General features: G+C 36.0%; 2 non-coding genes across 2 annotated transcripts; one reads left to right on the top strand and one right to left on the bottom strand.

Annotated features, from left to right (window-relative positions):
* The first annotated feature begins 1,179 nt into the window (after window positions 1–1,179).
* On the top strand, window positions 1,180–1,287 carry LOC130937783 (small nucleolar RNA R71). The gene has a single exon (XR_009068983.1). It is a non-coding gene; the product is annotated as a small nucleolar RNA R71 (small nucleolar RNA).
* An 18,610-nt stretch (window positions 1,288–19,897) lies between these two features.
* On the bottom strand, window positions 19,898–20,005 carry LOC130938396 (small nucleolar RNA R71). The gene has a single exon (XR_009069563.1). It is a non-coding gene; the product is annotated as a small nucleolar RNA R71 (small nucleolar RNA).
* Window positions 20,006–20,955: the final 950 nt, after the last annotated feature.

Raw genomic sequence — 20,955 nt, 5'->3', positions numbered from 1 at the left:
CTAAGTCACACAGGGCCTTCTTGAAGGTCATGGTGCCTATGGTACAAGGTATGGAAAACTTCCCAGGATCTTGTCTCTTTTGAGGTAATTTCTGCCTAGACAAGTCATCCAGTTCTTTGGTGAGCAAGGGAGGTTCATCTTCCCAAGTCTCATTTCCAAATAACTTGTCATTTAACTTCATGATTGCTCCAAGGTATTTAGCAACTTGCTCTTCAGTGACATACTCATCCTCTTCAGAGGAGGAATACTCATCAGAGCTCATGAAAGGCAGAAGTAAGTCCAATGGAATCTCTATGGTCTCATTTTGAGCCTCAGATTCCCATGGTTCCTCATTGGGGAACTCAGAGGAGGTTGGTGCACGCCCATTGAGGTCTTCCTCAGTGGCGTCCACCTCCTCTCTTTCCTCTCCATATTCGGCCATGGTTATGGCTTTGCACTCTCCTTTTGGATTTTCTTCTGTATTACTTGGGAGAGTACTAGGAGGGAGTTCAGTAACTTTCTTGCTCAGCTGACCACTTGTCCTTCCAAATTTCTGATGGAGGACCTTGTTTCATTCATGAAACTTTGAGTGGTTTTGATTAGATCAGAGACCATTGTTGCTAAGTCAGAGGTATTCTGCTTAGAACTCTCTGTCTGTTGCTGAGAAGATGATGGAAAAGGCTTGTTATTGCTAAACCTGTTTCTTCCACCATTATTATTATTGAAACCTTGTTGAGGTCTCTCTTGATTCTTCCATGAGAAATTTGGGTGATTTCTCCATGAAGAATTATAGGTGTTTCCATAGGGTTCTCCTAGGTAATTCACCTCTTCCATTGAAGGGTTCTCAGGATCATAAGCTTCTTCCTCAGATGAAGCTTCCTTAGTACTGCCAGGTGCATTTTGCATTCCAGTCAGAATTTGAGAAATCAAATTGACTTGTTGAGTCAATATCTTGTTCTGAGCCAGTATGGCATTCAGAGTGTCAATCTCAAGAACTCCTTTCTTCTGACTAGTCCCATTGTTCACAGGATTTCTTTCAGAAGTGTACATGAATTGGTTATTTGCAACCATTTCAATTAGCTCTTGAGCCTCTGCAGGCGTCTTCTTCAGATGAAGAGATCCTCCAGCAGAGCTATCCAAAGACATCTTGGATAGTTCAGAGAGACCATCATAGAAAATACCTATGATGCTCCATTCAGAAAGCATGTCTGAGGGACATTTTCTGATTAATTGTTTGTATCTTTCCCAAGCTTCATAGAGGGATTCTCCATCCTTCTGTCTGAAGGTTTGGACTTCCACTCTAAGCTTACTCCATTTTTGAGGTGGAAAGAACTTTGCCAAGAAGGCATTGACTAGCTTTTCCCAAGAGTCCAGGCTATCTTTAGGTTGTGAGTCCAACCATATTCTAGCTCTGTCTCTTACAGCAAAAGGGAATAGCATCAGTCTGTAGACCTCAGGGTCAACCCCATTAGTCTTGACTGTGTCACAGATTTGCAAGAACTCAGCTAAAAACTGATGAGGATCTTCCATTGGAAGTCCATGGAATTTGCAATTCTGTTGCATTAGAGAAACTAATTGAGGCTTAAGCTCAAAGTTGTTTGCTCCAATGGCAGGGATAGAGATGCTTCTCCCATAGAAGTTGGGAGTAGGTGCAGTAAAGTCACCCAGCACCTTCCTTGCATTATTGGCATTGTTGTTGTTTTCGGCTGCCATGTGTTCTTCTTCTTTGAAGAATTCGGTCAGGTCCTCTAAAGAGAGTTGTGCTTTGGCTTCTCTTAGCTTTCTCTTCAAGGTCCTTTCAGGTTCAGGGTCAGCTTCAACAAGAATGCCTTTGTCTTTGCTTCTGCTCATATGAAAGAGAAGAGAACAAGAAGATGTGGAATCCTCTATGTCACAGTATAGAGATTCCTTAAGGTGTCAGAGGAAACGAAAAATAGAAGAAAGAAGGTAGAAGAATTCGAACTTGATGAGATAAAGTTCGAATTGTGCATTAAGAAGGAGTAGTACTCCATAAATAGAAGGATGTGGGAAGGAGGGAAGAGGATTTTCGAAAATTAATTAAAAAGATGTTAAAAACATTTTAAAAATTGATTGATAATTTTCGAAAATTGAAAGTGGAAAAGAAATCAAGTGATTTTTGAAAAAGATTTTGAAATTAGAAATTAAGAAGATTTGATTGAAAACTATTTTGAAAAAGATGAGGTTGAGAAGATATGATTGGTTAAAAAAAATTTGATTTGAAAACAATTTTAAAAGATTTGATTTTGAAAATTAGTGACTTGCCTAACAAGAAAAGATATGATTCAAACATTAAACCTTTCTCAACAGAAAAGGCAACAAATTTGAGATGTTCAATCAAATCATTAATTGTTAGTAAGTATCTTTGAAAAAGGAAAGAAATTGATTTTGAAAAACATTTGATTGAAAAGATATGATTTGAAAAAGATTTGATTTTGAAAAACTTTGAAAACTTGAAAAAAAAAATTGAGTTAAAAACAAAATTCTTCCCCCTTTGCCATCCTGGCGTTAAACGCCCAGAATGGTGCACATTCTGGCGTTTAACGCCCAAAATGCACCCTTTTTGGGCGTTAAACGCCCAACCAGGTACCCTGGCTGGCGTTTAAACGCCAGTCTGTCTTCTTCACTGGGCATTTTTGAATGCCCAGCTTTTTCTGTATAATTCCTCTGCAGTATGTTCTGAATCTTCAATTCTTTGTATTATTGACTTGAAAAGACACAAATTAAAAATATTTTTGGATTTTTAATAATCAAAATGCAACAAGAATCAAATAACAATGCATGCAAGACACTAAACTTAGCAGTTTGTATACTACTGACACTATATGAGACACATAAACACTCAAGCCAAAAGAATTCAAAGATCAGAGTAAGAAATCATCAAGAATTACTTGAAGATCCTTAAGACACATGAATGAATGCATGCAATTGACACCAAACTTAAGATGAGACACTAGACTTAAGCAAGAAACATAAAATATTTTTGGTTTTTATGATTTTGTGATTTTTTTGTGTTTTTTTTTTCGAAAATTAAGTGGAAAAAGATATCAAAATTCTTAATGAGAATTCCAGGAATTAGTGCAATGCTAGTCTAAGACTCCGGTCCAGGAATTAGACATGGCTTCACAGCCAGCCAAGCTTTCAAAGAAAGCTTCGGTCCAAAACACTAGACATGGCCAAGGGCCAGCCAAGCCTTAGCAGATCACTGCTCCAAAAGCAAGATTGATAAAGATCAACAAGCTCTTGTGATGATAAGTTGAAACCTCGGTCCAATGAGATTAGACATGGCTTCTCAGCCAGCCAGATTTCAACAAATCATCATGAAACTCTAGAATTTATCTTCAAGAATTTCAAAAAAAAAAGTACCTAATCTAAGCAACAAGATGAACCGTCAGTTGTCCATACACAAACAATCCCCGGCAACGGCGCCAAAAACTTGGTGCGCGAAATTGTGAACAATACTTTTCACAACTCTCATAATCCCCGGTCATGAACTCCAAAAACTTGGTAGTTCAATTCCATGGCATTACACAACTTCGCACAACTAACCAGCAAGTGCACTGGGTCGTCCAAGTAATACCTTACGTGAGTAAGGGTCGATCCCACGGAGATTGTTAGTATGAAGCAAGCTATGGTCACCTTGTAAATCTCAGTCAGGCAGACTCAAATGGGTATAGTGATAAACGAAAATAACATAAAGATAAAGATAGAGATACTTATGTATATCATTGGTGAGAGCTTCAGATAAGCGTATGAAGATGCCTTCCCTTCCGTCTCTCTGCTTTCCTACAGTCTTCATCCAATCCTTCTTACTCCTTTCCATGGCAAGCTTATGCAAGGGTTTCACCGTTGTCAGTGGCTACCTCCCATCCTCTCATTGGAAATGTTCAACGCACCCTGTCACGGCACGGCTATCCATCTGTCGGTTCTCAATCAGGCCGGAATAGAATCCAGTGATTCTTTTGCGTCTGTCACTAACGCCCCGCCTTCAGGAGTTTGAAGCACGTCACAGTCATTCAATCATTGAATCATACTCAGAATACCACAGACAAGGTTAAACCTTCCGGATTCTCTTGAATGCCGCCATCAGTTCTCGCCTATACCACGAAGACTCTGATCTCACGGAATGGCTGGCTCGTTTGTCAGGCGAGCACTCGGTTGTCAGGCGATCAACCATGCATCGTGTTATCAGGAATCCAAGAGATATTCACTAGAGCTTTGATTGCTTGTAGAACAAGAATGGTTGTCAGCCACCTTGTTCATGAGTGAGAATGATGATGAGTGTCACGGATCATCACCTTCATCAAGTTGAAGAACAAGTGATATCTTGGACAAAGAACAAGCGGAATTGAATAGAAGAACAATAGTAATTGCATTAATACTCGAGGTACAGCAGAGCTCCACACCTTAATCTATGGTGTGTAGAAACTCCACCGTTGAAAATACATAAGCATAAGGTCTAGGCATGGCCGAATGGCCAGCCTCCCAATGATCTAAGATAGCATAAAACGAAGATAGCTACCAAAGTCTACAGATACAATAGTAAAAGGTCCTACTTATAGATAACTAGTAGCCTAAGGTGTACAAAGATGAGTAAATGACATAAAAATCTACTTCCGGGCCCACTTGGTGTGTGCTTGGGCTGAGCAATGAAGAAATTTCGTGTAGAGACTCTTCTTGGAGTTAAACGCCAGCTTTTATGCCAGTTTGGGCGTTTAACTCCCATTTGGGTGCCAGTTCCAGCGTTTAACGCTGGGATTTCTTGAGGTGACTTTGAACGCCGGTTTGGGCCATCAAATCTTGGACAAAGTATGAACTATCATATATTGCTGGAAAGCTCAGGATGTCTACTTTCCAACGCCGTTGAGAGCGCGCCAATTGGGCTTCTGTAGCTCCAGAAAATCCACTTCGAGTGCAGGGAGGTCAGAATCCAACAGCATCTGCAGTCCTTTTGAGTCTCTGGATCAGATTTTTGCTCAGATCCCTCAATTTCAGCCAGAAAATACCTGAAATCACAGAAAAACACACAAACTCATAGTAAAGTCCAGAAAAGTGAATTTTAACTAAAAACTAATAAAAATATACTAAAAACTAACTAGATCATACTAAAAACATACTAAAAACAATGCCAAAAAGCGTATAAATTATCCGCTCATCAATTATAAAATTGGATAATAATCATAACTCGTCTCAAATTCAATAAATCACAACTTGCCTTAATTATCTTTAATAAAATAATTTTTGAAATTAAGGTTATAAATAACCATATGATTTGAGACTTGATCATAATAAAACTTTTCAAAAGTTCTGGGTCTTACAAACAGCGATAGTAACGGGATAAGCAGGGATGACGACATGAGCTATGAATGAAGATGTGAGTTGTGAAGGGGATAAGCGGTGATAGGAATCAGCAACAACGATGAAGGGAGCTATGAGGTTTTTTGTGAAGATGCGAGAAGAAAAAGACTCTAGGTGAGAATGGCTAGGTTTCTCTGGTATGGCTATAAACTATGGATCACTGAATCTGTAATGTGAGGCAAATCCTAATTCCTAAAAAGTGTTTATATGTATATATCTAGGGCAGGTACACTCTAAACCCAACCATGCTCTGTCTTGAGCAAAATCTGTCCCGACTTGGGTCAAGTTATTACCTTCTCCAACTGGGTATGGGGAATGAATTCTCTCAATTGTTGAAAAAAAATTGAGGGAGTAAAGTGGGATCTGTAACCCTTCAATGCACTCTCTCTCATGTTTTCTCTTAGTCTCACTTATAACAATTAGTGGTGAGAGATCACACTTTATTCTCTCAATTGTTAAAAAAAATTGAGAGGATCTATTTCCCTAGGTATGGACAGGTTGGGTACCCGCGTATTTGGGTAAGTTTAACCACGTATTGATGCTCTATTTATTAAGAGTTTACCACTAGCAAATAGATTACTATACACACAAGGCGAGATTCTAACTCCTAATAATTGTTTAAGCGGACGAGTGAAATGACCACTTAACAAACTCAAATTGATTAAGACAAATACTAATTATTTTTAATATTTTAATATTAAAAATTTTGAGAGTTTGATTTTAATTAAAACTTTGTAAATATTTATAATAATAATTACTATATATTTTATATAATTTTTTTAATAAAATTTTTTATATAATTTTATGTATTATCCCGTACAGGGTACGAAAACATACACTAATTAGTGAGTTTTTGGAATCTTTATGGCATAATTATGTTAAAAATATATAAAACATGTATAAATATATACAAATACATAGTAATTAATTTAATAGTTAATTTTTAATATTTATAAAATATTTTTGTTTTACTTTTATTTTTTTTTCAGCTATGTACTTCATTAAATGATATTGGTGAATTAGTCGCCCAAATAAAAAAAAACAATATTGGTGAATCGCAAAAAAATGTGTTCTAATTTCATAATAGAAAAACATATATGCTATTGTCTTGTGTATTATAAATTATAACTGATGATTGACCATAGAAGTACTTGTTGAAACATAAATCATCAAATACATTCTTATTCCCATAACAACATGAGTGTATGCTTTATTCATTGTATATAAGGTTCCAACCATTGATATCTTTAGCAACATATGCCACAACCCCATGGTGTCAAGAAGCCACAGCATCTTTTACACTGCGACTGATCAATCCTGCTTGAGTCATCTATTTTGAGATTTGATTTTGATTCTTCTCCTTTATTAACTATGTAGAAAAATAAGAATTTTTGTTTAAAAAAAATATCGAGTGCTATTCCTTTTAAAAGATACATAAGGACATATATATTTAACATATAATTACCACAACTACTTAAAAATTCTGACAAAAAGAAAGACCGGTTTATATATTTAAATAATTAAGTTTTTTGTGATTGGAGATAGAAAAAAAATTATATATGCGAATCAAAGCGCAATGAAATAGAGTACTATATAAATTTTTCTTCCTATAAAAACAGTTTCATTAATCACATTTTCACTTACACTTTGACAACATAGGAGGAAAAAGTTCAACTAATTCTCAAATTCGTCAAAGCCTAAGATAATTCACAACGTGTAAGGATTTTTTACAATATCTTATGAGAATTAAGTCTAGTATTCGAATATAAAATCAATGTATTGGTGTAAATATATTTGTACAAAAATACGTTGTTAGTCAAGTGGCACCATATTAACCTGGGCTCAACATTGGGGTCTATCAAATTAAATATATAATCACCGTAAAATAAATCAAAACTTTATTCTTTAATTAGCAAAATCATATGCAACATTAAAAGACCGAACTCTTATCCATCTATAAATTTGATTTTTGCATTGTGTAAAATAAACCTAAACAAACCTTCTTTTAAGCCAGAGGTAGTGTCATAAAAATTGTTTGCAGCTACTTCTGAAGGGATGAAAACAATCACCAAGACCAAGAGGCTCATGATGACTAGGATTTTCTTGGAAACCATTTTTGTATGATCAGGAAATAGTTGTTGTATGATGAAAATACTGAAAAATTACTAATGTATGTTGCTTTATATATAGAAAAAATTAATCTGTATATATAGAGCACCTTCATAAAATTTTATGATGTGTTCTAAATTGGAATATGGATAACACTCTATGGTCAAAATATCATAAATGATAAAACAGGTCAAGGTCAAGGTCATTTATTACATGCTATAATAACAACCAACGACCGAATATTTAAGCTTTATTTGGTAATTTTTTTTAAACAAGTGTTTAAATTTTTTTATTTTATATTTGATAAATTAATAAAATTATATGTTTATATTTATACTTTTTAAAAAATAAAAAGTACTTTTGAAAACACTAAATATAGAATTTTTTAAAAATAATTTGTATTTATTAAAATTAAAAAATTTAATATAATATTACACATTAATTAATACTTAAATTTAATTCTTATATTTATATATTTATTATAATATTTTTAAATTTTTAAATTATTTTATTAAATATATTTATTGTTGTTTATGTTTATTAAATTTTTTTATTTAATTTATTAAATATGGATATTATAATTTTTATAAATTATTTATTAAAAATTAGTTTTTACAAATTATTTTTAAAAAGTAAAAATTTTATTAAACCGAGTTGTCACAACACGTAACAATGGCATTAAAATTTTGACAAATTTGTAGGCCAAACATGATATTTTACTTTTCGATTGGGATTTGACAATAAGATTAACGCGTATTAAAATCATGATAAGTTTAATATTATGAAATCAAAATAGCAATCAACAGGCAATGAGCTATAACTCAAATTAAACGGCATAATCTTTTTATATTCATTTAGAGGTTGTGGGTTCGAGATGGATCAACAATATAAAATCAGATATGATATACATGCTATCAATTTTATTCTTAAACTGTAACATCCTACCACCCAAAGCTTTACGCTTAAGTCGTAAAGGAGAGGTGGTGTGATATTACGACCTCTAAAATAAAATGTAAATATATAATAGCAGAAGAATTATAATATGCTAGGAGCCTTGAAGAATAGAGAAAATAAAAATCGCGAAAATGAAAGCGCAGCGCTCGAGAAACGAGTTAACTTGTGTGCTAAGAAAGCTACAGCTGTAAAGTGTAAAATAACCCAAAACAGGAACAGAGAGTCCAAGATACAAAATAACGAGCTCTTGACTCAGCCTGCGAAGTCAAGACTGGCCGGAGAATATACACACATATATACATATATATACATATCCAAAATCCAAATGTACATAAACAAAATCCTACCTCTCCATACACCTCTAGGAGGATAAAAAAGAATAAGTTATGTGGAGAGAAAGCTAAGTACGTATATATACATCATAGCATAACAAAATAACCCAGTAATCACTCCGCTTCAAGAGTCCAGACGCCTAACGAGATGCCTCTCAACCTGCATCTGAAAAATAACAACATAGTATGGAATGAGAACCGGAGGTTCTCAGTATGGTAAAGGTGCCACACACATAATATATAAGGTCCTGGGAATGCCAAAGGCAATCTTAGAACGCCGACACTCGGATTATAGAGCTTGAAGTATTAAACAGAAGCCATAAAAGGTGATTTTCTAAGAATATGTAAACCTGACTTAACTTAACCTTAAACCTAAATCTCACACTGCCATTCCTCCACACCTCCATCTCCATCAGTATTTCACAGACAAATAAACAGATAAAGGCAAGTACAGGAAGGTTATGAAATACTACAGGTAACAAATATACATTTAGCATGGCAAATACATTTAAGCACACCCAATTAAAGTACAAGCAAGTAGTTCAAGTAATATGCATATGATGCATGCCTATCCTATGGCTGATGAGGCTCATCTGTCGGTTATCCAGCCAACCCGACAAGTCTGAATTGCACTTAGACTGTCCCCCGATGTCCATCCCCAACAGTCTATGCATAACTTTTTCTCAAATAATCAATATTGCTCAATAGGGGTAACATTCCCGAGAATTTATATAGTGCCCGGTCACACTTACGTCGTATGGTCAACAGAGTATCGAGTTTTCAACCTGGTACACGTGGTGGTAAGCCACGTCACTTAATCCAAGGAATCTCGTATCTCAGATCATTCAAATTCATAAGCCATATAAATAAATCAATTATAATTCATCAACATCCACTTCATTCTCAATCGCATCTCATTCATCATCATACATCAATCATATTCAATCCTTATCCTTCATTGTCACACCTCCCATTCCGAGCATAAATAGTTCCATTTCAAAACATAATTCATTCTTTTCTAAATGAATCAAACTTAAAACATACTCATTTTTTCAATAACTCAAAATCAAACCATATAACCTTTGAATCTAAATCTTTTTAAATAATCATATAAACAAAATCTCTAATTTTTTATAAAATTTCGGCAGCATCTCCTCTAAAACTCGGACTTTGCCACCCTTTTTGGGTCCAAACCTGCATTCTTTTCAATTCAACATACCCTTCCTCATCATCATAACAATCACCACAATAAATCTACCTCAAATCAACAATTATACTCATACAATATTCAAATCTAACAACCAAAATTCAACTAAGAATCATAGTTCACAAATCCTAGGCTTTTAACACAAAATACCTCATTATCACAACAACCTCCATAATAGTTATACCTCAAATCAATAATTCACCAAATCACCAGTTAACCAACAAGCACCAAACCAACCATGTTCATAAACAGGATACTAAGCATTAAATATACACATGCAATCCAACCTATCCTATGGTCATCTAGCCTAAGTTTTCGCAGAACATTATATATTAAATGCAAGAAATCTAAACCATACCTTATCCGATTCCCAAGTATTATTCCAAGACAATTTTCCTAAAAGAACACAGCCCTCAAAACCTCAACTAATCCGCTTCCTCCAAGTTCCAATATTCACAATTTCAAGCTCCAATTATTTATTCACAACCTAATACACATTCATAACACATATATATCCAATTTAATACTCAAAGCTCAAATTTAATGAAATTAAAATAAAATTATCGTATCCTCACCTTATCCAAGCTTCACATAAGCAAGAATGAACGTTTTTCTCAAGCTAATTGGATCCTAAAACATCAGAAATCAAAGAAATTCAACCTTCCTATTAAAAATTCAAAAATTGGGGAAAAAGAGGGCTGAGAGTGATTAAACAAGTTACTGGTGCACGAATTTGGAATCCGTACAACTAACCAGCAAGTGCACTGGGTTGTCCAAGTAATACCTTACGTGAGTAAGGGTCGATCCCACGGAGATTATTGGTTTGAAGCAATCTATGTTTATTTTATTAATCTTAGTCAGGATATCAATAAGGTTATTTGGATTTAATTGTAAGAAGTAAAAGTGTTTGGAATAAATAATAGTTACTTTATTAATGAAGAACATGTTGGAATTTTGGAGATGCTTTGTCCTCTGAACTTCAACTCTTCCTTGAAATCCTTTTCCACACGCAAGACTCCTTCCATGGCAAGTTGTATGTAGGGTGTCACCATTGTCAGTGGCTACCTCCCATCCTCTCAGTGAAAACGGTCCAGATGCTCTGTCACAGCACGGCTAATCAGCTGTTGGTTCTCGATCATGTTGGAATAGGATCCATTGATCTTTTTGCGTTTGTCATCACGCCCAGCAATCGCGAGTTTGAAGCTCGTCACAGCCATTCAATCCTTGAATCCTACTCGGAATACTACAGACAAGGTTTAGACTTTCCGGATCCTCAAGAGTGGCCGCCATCAATTCTAGCTTATACCACGAAGATTCTGATTAAGGAATCTAAGAGAAGCTCATTCAATCTGATGTAGAACGGAGGTGGTTGTCAGGCACACGCTCATGGATCTGAGGAAGGTGATGAGTGTCACGGATCATCACCTTCTTCATGTTTAAACGCGAATGAACATCTTAGATAGGAACAAGCGTGTTTAAATGGAAAACAAAGGTAATTGTATTAATTCATCGAGACGCTGCAGAGCTCCTCACCCCCAACAATGGAGTTTAGAGACTCATGTTGCCAAAAGGTACAAATTTCAGATCTAAAATGTCATGAGGTGCAAAGTAAATCTCTAAAAGTTGTTTAAATAGTAAACTAGTAACCTAGGTTTACAGAAAATGAGTAAACTATGATAGATAGTGCAGAAATCCACTTCTGGGGCCCACTTGGTGTGTGCTGGGGCTGAGACTTAAGCTTCTCACGTGCCTGGGGCTGTTTTGGGCGTTCAACGCCAGGTTGTAACCTGTTTCTGGCGTTGAACTCCAGCTTGTAACCTGTTTCTGGCGCTGGACGCCAGACAACAGCATGATACTGGCGTTGAACGCCAGTTTACGTCGTCTATCTTCGTGTAAAGTATGGACTATTATATATTGCTGGAAAGTCCTGGATGTCTACTTTCCAACGCTGTTGAGAGCGCGCCAATTGAACTTCTGTAGCTCCAGAAAATCCATTTCGAGTGCAGGGAGGTCAGAATCCAACAGCATCAGTAGTCCTTTTTCAGTCTAACTCAGATTTTTGCTCAGCTCCCTCAATTTCAGCCAAAAAATACCTGAAATCACAGAAAAACACACAAACTCATAGTAAAGTCCAGAAATATGATTTTTGCCTAAAAACTAATAATATTTAACTAAAAACTAATTAAAACATACTAAAATATACATGAAATTACCCCCAAAAAGCGTATAAAATATCCGCTCATCAGTTACCAGTGAAATTGTTCCGGTAGAAATGTAGAGCTCGACGCGATGAATGCGTGACCACAAATGGTGTGGCGATCGGAGCTTGGACGGAGAAATTACAGCGTACGAAAGATTGTCGTAAGGGTTCGGTGAAGTTTTTATTCTTCCCTCCCCTTTGTGCTGCAACTTCCGCTTCTGTTAAAATGAAGGGGAAGAAAGGCTTTGGGCCCACTTAAAAGGGCTGGTCCGGTTGGACCGACAGCCCGGTTCGGATCCCGTTCAACCAGTTCGATTCATTCGGTCTAATTTTGGACCGTTTTTTCGAAATTAATGTCAAAATTATCGTTTCGATGAGCTCTATCCTAATTTGATATAATATTCGTATTTTTAATCTTTCTTATTAAAAACTACTAATTTAACCGGAGTTTACATAAACCATCATGATTGAAATAGAATAAACTATATTTTGATAATTTAAATTTTCATGCCGTTCCGTAGATTTTATTTTTGTAGAATTTTTTTTATCTTTATTTAAAAAAGTAAAAATAATATTGTTTGTTTTCTATTTCTTAAAGGTATAAATAAAATATTTAAAACTTAATAGGTATGATATGTATGTAGTGTGACGTGGACACAACATCAACATGTTAAAAAAATTAAAATGGTGTTTTAAATTGATTGATTGTATTTAGATAAATCCCATCATGAATTTTAAAATTCTAAATATCTAAAATTGAGAATCATTTTGGTTTTTTTTATTTAAAAGTTCTCGAATCTAAAAATCATCTTCGTATGGTTGTTGAATAATGATGGACGGTGAAGATACAAGCCAAGGAAACTCAGATAAAAATTACTCAAGTAGGTGAAAAGACATTTGACCTAAAATCGCTATAAATGTTATATTTTGCAACTATGGTTTACGAGCAATAATTAAATATTCGGAGACACTAAAAGAATTTAAGAAAACCATTTTATGTAACACCCTAACTACTAAAGCTCACGCCTCCGGCTGTGCGACTCTGATAGTTCGGATATTACGACGACACTTATACTATTTAATATTAAAATATGAGCCTGTTTAAAATTTTAAACCATAAAACCGCTCACAAAAATATTTTCATTCGATAACGTACATCCATAGATACCATACAACTTACAAAAACTTATAAAGAGTACATCCATATATATATATATATATATATATATATATATATATATATATATATATATATATATATATATATAACATTACAAGCATTAACCAAAACAATTCTTATCCCTCTTACAGAATATATCAAGATAAAGGCGAGTGTACAATAAAACATAACTAAAACAATACAGCGAATCACAACAATAATTAAATAAACTCTTCGTGACTTCAGCGCCCATATCCTGAAAGGGGAAAAATGTAGGGGGATGAGAACATCATCCTTGAAAGGGTTCTCAGTAAAGGGTTTTTGGGAATTACTGTAATAGGATACATGAAGATAAACCATACCAGTGATTAATAACCGTCTTATGCCCCTTTTCAAAAACAAAGGTTTACAATAAAAGAGAATTCTGAAATCCTTTTTTGAAAGAGGAAACTGTTCATTTAAAACAATATTCAAAGGCCTTTCAAAAGGTTTATTTATGTTGAACCACTTTAGCCTTTCATACTTTTCCAAACCAGAAACACAAAACCGAAACCAACCATCGGTCCATCTCAATTCAACCACGGCCCTAGGCCCAAACAATCCAATTCAACAACCAATCACCACAATCCAACAGAGTTCCAGTTGCAAACACAGATAGGAAGTTCAAGCACAATCAAACAGTTACAGCAAGTAGAACAAGTAGCAGTTAATCTCAAATAGTCATAAAGGCAAACCAAGTACAATATGCACACCTAAACAATGTCACATAGATGCATATGATGCATGCCTGTCCTAGTAGCTGATGATATCATCTGTCGGTTATCAAGCCAACCCGACGTGTCCGGTAGCTAACCCGGGCACAGTCTCTCTGTTGCGCATTAATATCATTAGAGGGAATATGTGCCCTGTCACCATTAGAGGGTATTTGCGCCCTGTCGCCATTAGAAGGTATCCGCGCCCTGTCGCCATTAGAGGGTATCAGTGCCCTGTCACCCTTACAACCAGAGAGAAAACACAAGCATACTCGCATACAACATTCATCTCAGCCATCCGGCTTAAATTCACAATTTATTCAATTACATACATGCATTTATACTCAACCATGGATCACCATCCATCTCAGCCATTCGGCTCACGGTTCAATCCAGAACCAACCAATTTATCAATAAATACAGTCTTTCGACTTAAATTCATAATTCATAGCCAGCCATACGGCTCATAACTCATTCAGAAATCAGCCATAATTCAATAGCATACACAGCCATTCCGCCTCATAACAAAATAACACTTCTACCATTCAACATCATCACATTCATAAAATCGGCATTTAAGCCATAAATCACTTTTCTCAATTCATTTTATTTTGAAATCAAATTTCAACTCTTTTCAGCCTTGGCTTTAAAGATCTCATTTCTCAAATCATATCAGCCTTATAAGCCACTTTTACTCAAAGTAAATTCCCCTTTTAGAAACAATGCCACTCTCGGCATCCTCTTTCCAAAACTTCCAAAACCATGGCAAGTTAAGGATTTATTTCAAAGTATTCAAAATCACCCATCCAACAATGGGATTTTATAACAAAAGTTTGTCGGCAGAGTCCCAAGTCTTTAGGGGAGAATAACATAACTCATTTCACCAAGTTCATTTAAAATCACTAAAAACCTCAGCTTTCTGATTTGAGTAATAAAATAGGGTCTAAGCCAAACCGAGTCACGTAATCATTTATTTCTTTCAAAGCCGTTTCCTTTGCTTAGGCAAAACCAAATTTAACTCCCATGATAAATTCTAAAGAGTTTCAACTATTCAAAATTGTTTTAGTCTTGCGAGAATTCAGAATTCAAAGAGTACTTAAAACCTTTCCCAAAATATTTCAAAATAAAACTTGTCAATAGACATTCAGGTTCTTTCAAAGTCATAGAAACTCCTCTAATTGAAATCCCTCAAGTCAAATTCAAAGGCATTACCCTTGTCACATTTAAAACAGCTTTAAAACATAAGTTTCGTCTAAATAACTTTCTCCTGAAAGAAATACAATGCCTTTCTTAAGAAACAAGACTAAATCATATTTTCCTCTTTTATAATTCATTTCAAAAGCATGGATCATCCTTTTCTTGATAATTCAAATAAAATAGTAGAGGTCTTTAACTCATCATTTTTCCAGACCACATTTCAATAAACACTTGGGTTTTATAGAAATTTTGGCAGCACCTCTCCTAAAACTTGGACTTTGCCACCCAGTTCGGGTCCCAACTAAACCGTCTCACAATCCTTTTCAATAGCCCAAAATCCAAATCAATTCAAGTCAAGCCAAATCCAACAGTCATATCAATTCCATATTTCAAGGAAACCGTTTCAAAATCAAATCATTATCAGCAGAAAAAACTCATTTCTAAAGCTTTAAAGAAACAGTTAACAACCATCATTTATCAAACCAGATCATTTAAAGTAACCCAGGCCAAATTCAAGAGTGTATTCTATTTTTCACATTCCCAAGAAAATTAACTCAAATCAATCCTCAACGGATTAAACTCGATTTCAAAGCTTTAAAAGAATCAACTTCAAAAGCATTTCGTTTCACAAAGCCACACAACAAATCCATTCATCAGAACCAAATAATAATCCATTCAAACATATAATTACATTCATCCAGGACAATCAACATCACATAAGGCTTATACAATCACCAAATACATTGTCTCACATCAGTATCCATATGTAATAATTCTAATGTATAAAATATAGTTTTTGGAAAGCACCCCTACCTCAAAACGCAATTCCATAACCCAAACGCGTCACATGAACCTCCTCTCTTAAACTGAAATCACCAATGATGAGCGGATAATTTGTACGCTTTTTGGCATTGTTTTTAGTATGTTTTTGGTAGTTTTAGTTGAGTTTTTATTATATTTTTATTAGTTTTTAGTTAAAATTCACTTTTCTGGACTTTACTATGAGTTTGTATGTTTTTCTGTGATTTCAGGTATTTTCTGGCTGAAATTGAGGGATCTGAGCAAAAATCTGATCCAGAGACTCAAAAGGACTGCAGATGCTGTTGGATTCTGACCTCCCTGCACTCGAAGTGGATTTTCTGGAGCTACAGAAGCCCAATTGGCGCGCTCTCAACGGCGTTGGAAAGTAGACATCCTGGGCTTTCCAGCAATATATGATAGTCCATACTTTGCCCAAGATTTGATGGCCCAAACCGGCGTTCAAAGTCACCTCAAGAAATTCCAGCGTTAAACGCTGGAACTGGCACCTAAATGGGAGTTAAACGCCCAAACTGGCATAAAAGCTGGCGTTTAACTCCAAGAGAAGTCTCTACACGAAAATGCTTCATTGCTCAGCCCAAGCACACACCAAGTGGGCCCGGAAGTGGATTTTTATGTCATTTACTCATCTTTGTACACCTTAGGCTACTAGTTTTCTATAAGTAGGACCTTTTACTATTGTATTAGACATCTTGGTAGCTATCTTCGGACATCTAGTTCTTAGATCATTGGGAGGCTGGCCTCACGGCCATGCCTAGACCTTGTGCTTATGTATTTTCAACGGTGGAGTTTCTACACACCATAGATTAAGGTGTGGAGCTCTGCTGTACCTCGAGTATTAATGCAATTACTATTGTTCTTCCATTCAATTCCGCTTGTTCTTGTTCTAAGATATCACTTGTTCTTCAACTTGATGAATGTGATGATCCGTGACACTCATCATCATTCTCACTCATGAACAAGGTGACTGACAACCACTTTTGTTCTACAAGCAACCAAGGCTCTAGTGAATATCTCTTGGATTCTTTAATCGGAATCTTCGTGGTATAGGCAGGACCTGATGGCGGCATTCAAGAGAATCCGGAAGGTCTAAACCTTGTCTGTGGTATTCTGAGTAGGATTCAATGACTGAATGACTGTGACGTGCTTCAAACTCCTAGCAGGCGGGGCGTTAGTGACAGACGCAAAAGTATCGATGGATATTATTCCGGCCTGACCGAGAACCGACAGCTGAATTCCGCTATGCTGTGACAGAGCATATGCAATCGCTTTCACTGAGAGGATGGGAGGTAGCCATTGACAACGGTGAAACCCTACACGAGCTTGCCATGGAAAGGAATAAGAAGAATTGGATGAAGACAGTAGGAAAGCAGAGAGACGGAAGGGAAGGCATCTTCATACGCTTGTCTGAAGCTCTTACACCAATGATATACATAAGTATCACTATCTTTATCTTTTATGTTATTTTCATTCATCATCATATACATTTGAGTTTGCCTGACTAAGATTTACAAGATGACCATAGCTTGCTTCAATGCTAACAATCTCCGTGGGATCGACCCTTACTCACGTAAGGTATTACTTGGACGACCCAGTGCACTTGCTGGTTAGTTGTGTGAAGTTGTATTGTTCACAATTTCGCCCACCAAGTTTTTGGCGCCGTTGCCGGGGATTGTTCAAGTTTTGAGCAAGCTTTTTGTCCGGTAACATCAGTGCCAAATTTCTGATCCGGCAACAGCACCAAGTTTTTGGCGCCGTTGCCGGGGATTGTTCTTGTGTATGGACAACTGACGGTTCATCTTGTTGCTTAGATTAGGTATTTTTTTTCAGAGTTCTTAAGAATGAATTCTAGTGTTTCAAGGTGATGTTCTTATCATCACCAAAGCTGATTGATCATCATCAATTTAGCTCTTGAATGCAATGTCCTGTTGAAGCTTAGCTAGCTATGTCTAATTCCTTTAGACTAAAGCTTTAGACTAACATTGCATGATTCCTGGAATTCTCATTAAGAACTTTGATACCTTTATTTTCCTTTAAAAAAAAAAGCCAAAAAAATTACAAAATCATAAAATCCAAAAATATTTCTTGTTTGAGTCTAGAGTCTCATCTTAAGTTAGGTGTCAATTGCATGTTTCTGTTCTTCTTGCATTTTTCGAATTTATGCATGTGTCTTAATTAATCTTCAAGTTGTTCTTGATGATTTCCTTGTTTTGATCTTTGAATTCTATTGACTTGAGTGTTTTGTTGTTTCTCATATGCATTCTTATTTTGTCAATAGTATACAAACTGCTAAGTTTGGTGTCTTGCATGCATTGTTATTTGATTTTAGTTGCATTTTGATTATTCCTCATTATTAAAAATCCAAAAATATTTTTAAATTGTGTCTTTTCAAGTCAATAATACAGAGAATTGAAGATTCAAAACATACTGCAGAGGAATCACACAGAAAAAGCTGGGCATTCAAAAATGCCCAGTGAAGAAGACAGACTGGCGTTTAAACGCCAGCCAGGGTGCCTGGCTGGGCGTTTAACGCCCAAAAGGGTAGTAGTTTGGGCGTTAAACGCCAGAATGTATACCATTCTGGGCGTTTAACGCCAGGATGGTGCTAGGGGGAAGATTTTGTTTTCAAAATCAATTTTTTTCAAGTTTTCAAAGTTTTTCAAAATCAAATCTTTTTCAAATCATATCTTTTCAATCAAATGTTTTCAAAATCAATTTCTTTCCTTTTTCAAAGATACTTACTAACAATTAATGATTTGATTGAACATTTTTTTGCCTTTTCTGTTGAGGAAGGTTTTATGTTTGAATCATATCTTTTCTTGTTAGGCAAGTCCTTAATTTTTAAAATCATATCTTTTCAAATTGTTTTCAAATCATATCTTTTAAAATTGTTTTCAAATCATATTTTCTCAATCACATTCTTTTTCAAAATAGTTTTCAATCAAATCTTTTTAACTTCTAATTTCAAAATCTTTTTCAAAAATCACTTGATTTCTTTCCCACTCTTATTTTCGAAAATCAATTAAGTGTTTTTCAAAAATGTTTTCAAAATTTTCTAATTAATTTTCGAAAAGATTACTTCCCTCCTTCTCACATCCTTCTATTTATGGAGTACCACTCCTTCTCAATGCACAATTCGAACCTTATCTAATTAAAGTTCGAATTTTTCTTCTCCTTCTTCTTTCTATTTCTCTTTTCCTCTGACACCTCAAGGAATCTCTATACTGTGACATAGAGGATTCCACATTTTCTTGTTCTCTTCTCTTTCATATGAGCAGGAGCAGAGACAAAGGCATTCTTGTTGAAGCTGATCCTGAACCCGAAAGGACCCTGAAGAGAAAGCTAAGAGAAGCCAAAGCACAACTCTCTTTAGAGGACCTGACCGAATTCTTCAAGGAAGAAGAACACATGGCAGCCGAAAACAACAACAATGCCAACAATGCAAGGAAGGTGCTGGGTGACTTTACTGCACCTACTCCTGATTTCTATGGGAGAAGCATCTCTATCCCTGCCATTGGAGCAAACAACTTTGAGCTTAAGCCTCAATTAGTTTCTCTAATGCAACAGAATTGCAAGTTCCATGGACTTCCAATGGAAGATCCTCATCAGTTCTTAGCTGAATTCTTGCAAATCTGTGACACAGTCAAGACTAATGGGGTAGACCCTGAGGTCTATAGACTGATGCTATTCCCTTTTGCTGTAAGAGACAGAGCTAGAATATGGTTGGACTCTCAACCTAAAGAAAGCCTGGACTCTTGGGAAAAGCTAGTCAATGCCTTCTTGGCAAAGTTCTTTCCACCTCAAAGATGGAGTAAGCTTAGAGTGGAAGTCCAAACCTTCAGACAGAAGGATGGAGAATCCCTCTATGAAGCTTGGGAAAGATACAAACAATTAATCAGAAGATGTCCCTCAGACATGCTTTCTGAATGGAGCATCATAGGTATTTTCTATGATGGTCTCTTTGAACTATCCAAGATGTCCTTGGATAGCTCTGCTGGAGGATCTCTTCATCTGAAGAAGACGCCTACAGAGGCTCAAGAGCTAATTGAAATGGTTGCAAATAACCAATTCATGTACACTTCTGAAAGGAATCCTGTGAACAATGGGACTAATCAGAAGAAAGGAGTTCTTGAGATTGATACTCTGAATGCCATATTGGCTCAGAACAAGATATTGACTCAACAAGTCAATTTGATTTCTCAAAGTCTGTCTGGAATGCAAAATGCACCTGGCAGTACTGGTGGACGAAATTGTGATCACTGTTCTTTTCAAGTTGTTTGTCTTTGTATGACTTTATTCAATAATTGTCCTTATTTGAAGTCACAACTCCGTTCAACTAACCAGCAAGTGTACTGGGTCGTCCAAGTAATAACCTTACGTGAGTAAGGGTCGAATCCACAGAGATTGTTGGTATGAAGCAAGCTATGGTCACCTTGTAAATCTCAGTTAGGCAGATTAAAATTGGATTATGGGTTTTCGAAATTTAAAGAAGAAATAATAAAAGGGATAGAAATACTTATGTAGATTCATTGGGAGGAATTTCAGATAAGCGGAATGGAGGTGCTGTAGAGCTCACGGACGCCTGCTCTCCTATTCCTTCTACTCAATCCTTCTTACTCCTTTCCATGGCAAGCTTTGTTTAGGGGTTCACCATCAGCTGTGGCTACTTTCAATCCTCTCGGGGAAATATCCTATGCGGCTGTCACTCGCACAGCTAACCAGTCTGGAGGCATCACCCATGGCTGATGGCTACATCCCATCCTCGCAGTGAAAGCTAATGCTCACGCACTCTGTCACAGTACGGCCAATCACCGGTTGGTTCCCTCCCCTACTGGAATAGAATCCATTGATTCTTTTGCGTTGTCACTACG

This window comes from Arachis stenosperma, chromosome 6, assembly GCF_014773155.1.
Source record: "Arachis stenosperma cultivar V10309 chromosome 6, arast.V10309.gnm1.PFL2, whole genome shotgun sequence".
Taxonomy (NCBI): domain Eukaryota; kingdom Viridiplantae; phylum Streptophyta; class Magnoliopsida; order Fabales; family Fabaceae; genus Arachis; species Arachis stenosperma.
Note: the sequence above shows the minus strand (reverse complement) of the source record. Positions and strands in the feature narration are given on the sequence as shown.